Raw genomic sequence first — 3,339 nt, 5'->3', positions numbered from 1 at the left:
AGTTTTTACGAGCCCGACGCTTGAACTTGCGGCGTCTGTTTGGGGAAAGAGTTGGTTAAAGTCATGTTATCTTGAGGCATTAACCCTTCTGCTTCTCCAGGCCATTGGTCTCTTACGTTAGCCCTTCTATCAACATAACATGAAGAAACATCTAGGCTGCCAGCAATGTTTTCAGCCTACTGAGGAAATAGGTTTTTTTCTGTTTTTTTATTTTTATTTTTTAAATTTTTGGCTAAAGGAGGAGGTTCTGGTAACTTCTGGTTTATATGTTTAAAGAATGACTGAAAGACCTTGCGATCGTTGCTGGGCTGGACGGGTCTGGGTTTCCTAAGCAGTACGTGTACAGTGGGGACACCTTACATAGGTGTTTCTTCTAGCATGGTTATGGGTGGGGGGTGGGGTGGGGTGGTAACAACAACAAAGCAATGTATAGCATATTCATATCCAGCAAGGACGAAAGAGGTCCTCACCTGGGAAAAAGGTTGAATACAGCGACAGAACAATAGGAAAACAGTTAGTATTCTAGGAAAACTATCTGTCTTAAGATTTTTAACTACATTGACTTGCTTGATGAGTCCTCAAGCTTCGGCCGTGCATAGACTAGTCAGCTGCCGGTGTGTGACTAGAGCAGGGCTTGTGGTCCTCAGCAGCAGCTTGGAGCTTGGTCTCGTCTCAGGATCAGCCGGGCTGGATGATCTGCGCCCTGTTAGCCGGTCCACTTGTCCTGAGCTGTCGGTGTTAGCTGACTGTGGTGGATCCAAGACGCAACACCTGCAACTTTAACAGCAGTGGGAGTGGACAAGGTTACAGTATAGGGCTCATCCTATATGGGTTGTAGAAAAATTAGGTTTTACTTTAAACAGAGTCCCTAGATTTAAATGGGTGTCAGGCTTATAGGCATTATTTTTCTTTATTTAATTATGAACACTTCGTATGGCTATTTTGAAAGGCTGCATTTGCCTTTTAAAGGTTAATTTCTTTAGTTTCCGGAGGTCACCTTTTATTTGACCTACGATTTGCGGGTGGCCAACTGAACACAATCTTACAGGGCAGATACCTAGTTTGTTTGGTAGGGGTGCACCTGACTCGGAGGAGGACCGTAGGCAAAAACCTGATTTTATCTTAAGTGAATTTCCTGGCATATATCTATATATCTATCTATATCTATATCTATATCTGTATCTGTGTGTGTGTGTGTGTGTGTGTGTGTGTGTGTGTGTGTGTGTGTGTATATATATACATCTATCTATCTATCTATCTATCTATCTATCTATCTATATCTATATGGCAACCCTTTTTTTTTCGTTTTGTTTTTTGGTCGCCAGTAGCTGCTCGCTCGAGTGTCCAGTTCATGCGTTCCACCTTTTGTTGAACTTTGTGGCCGATAGGCTGCGTGTAACCTCTGTTGTATTGTTAACAGTCTTGTTAAATCTTGCACTATTCCAGCTACAGCTACAAATGCTGGCCTATTGTCTGACTTTAAAATCAGAGGTAGTCTTAAACCTGGGGATAATGTCTTTTAACAGTACTTTAGTCACTTCTTGTACTTTTTCTGTCCTGGTGGGGAAAACTGTAACTTACCCTGAAAAGGTGCAAACAAGCACTAGCCTCCAGCAGGGGGCAGTCCTGTAAAGTCTATAAGCAAGTTTTCACAAGGTATGGCTCTTTTTCCTGTTTCAGTTTCTTAGAGGAGGAGTTCCCCCCTCCCCCCATCCCCACCCCCACTCCGCCCCTTTGTCACTGTATCTAGTGGCTGAGCCTTCAGTGAGAAATTGGAATCCAGATACGGCAGAGTCTTGCTGTTTGTAACTTCTAATGTGACCATGGGCTCCTGGGAGCCTAATGAGAAGGTGCCTAGTCTGCCCTAGTCTTTACATTCTTCAGCTCCCGTCAGCCTGATCAGATGAGTGTCTGGTTCCTCCAAGGTGCAGCAGCCCTTGGCCGATGGCCTCTTTGTCTTGCGGCCTTGGCCATTTCCTGTATTGCCTTCTGAACATTTACCCTTCTAGAGTCTTTTTTTTTTTTTTCCATCTCGCACATTAATCTCTCTCTAGCCTTGTCCGGCTCTGGAATCCTTGCCTAACTTGACTTCGGTCATGTCTACATCCACGTCCGCGGCCTCTCACAATGCTGCTTCCCCCCCCCGCGTTCTCACGCTCCTACGGCCAGCTGGTGGGGCCCGAGAAACGGCACGGGCCCTGCCCCCGCCCACGCACTGCTGTCTGTCTCTCCTGTTTTCTTTTGATTCTCTATCTTTACACTTGCTTTTAGTCTTTCTTTTTCTTTTGCTCTTTTCCCTCTTTTCTAGAGTTTAACAGGCTCTTTTCTTTATACACTTGGAGGGTGAAACAGGCATACCGAGAGTCAGCGTAAATGTTTACAGTCTTACCCTCACCGAGTTCTAAGGCCCGGATTAAAGCAATGAGCCCAGCTTAACGACAGCGTCCAGGGTTACCACCGCATATTCTGCACATCTCTCCCCTCGTGGGTTGGTGAAGCTGTTCCCGTCCACGCATAGCTCCTAGTGTACTGATGCCCAAGGCTGGTCCCGGAGGTCAGATCTGCTAGAGTACACTGGAGTCCAACACCTCTACACAGTCATGCTCGACAGGGCTCTAGCTGTCGGGAGCAAGGCGGTGGGTTCAGGGTGTTCCCAGTTTAGTAGCTCAATGGTTGAAAAGGGCTGATAGATGAAAGTCTGTTGCCCACCCCCCTCCCCCCGGGATGTGGGCCTGGTCATTATAATAGACAGGTCCTCGTATCTCCCTGAGAGGCATTTACAGAGCTCGAGTAAGACCAGATCTGAGATGGCCCACTTGACTATCTCGACTTCTTTCCTTGGCCTCTGGAGGCTCCGATCCTTCCCTTCGAGGTGAGACCTGGGGCGTGTCAGCTCCTGAATCTCATTTCTGAGGGGGTTGTTGGCCTCGGTGAAGCGGGGTAGGCTGGGAAACATGGAGAAAGAATCTGTGTTATCTCTCGTGGCTCCCGTAAAAACTGGCTTCTCTTGCCGTTTCCTGGGACTCCCTTTTTAAAAAAACTCTGTGTCTGCCGGCGAAGCCGCTCTTACTTTTACTTTTGGCTATTTTGCACAAAGTTGTTAAACAGGGCTAAATTAACGCTGGCTTTGTCTATAATCTATTTCGCCGTGAGTCCATATAAAGGAATTTGATCTAGGTACACAGGCTGTCCTCCGACCCCGTCACCACCTGAACTACACGGCCAATTGTTCTCTGCCTGTAGTTCCTTCCGTGGGCCATCCAACAGCAGAAGAGGGCAATTCTAATTCACCCAGAGTTCGTGACCTCTAGGGGGTTAACTGAACTCTATAATCTCCTG

Source organism: Macaca mulatta, chromosome 10 (genome assembly GCF_049350105.2).
Source record: "Macaca mulatta isolate MMU2019108-1 chromosome 10, T2T-MMU8v2.0, whole genome shotgun sequence".
Lineage (NCBI taxonomy): Eukaryota > Metazoa > Chordata > Mammalia > Primates > Cercopithecidae > Macaca > Macaca mulatta.
This window is presented reverse-complemented; position numbering follows the sequence as displayed.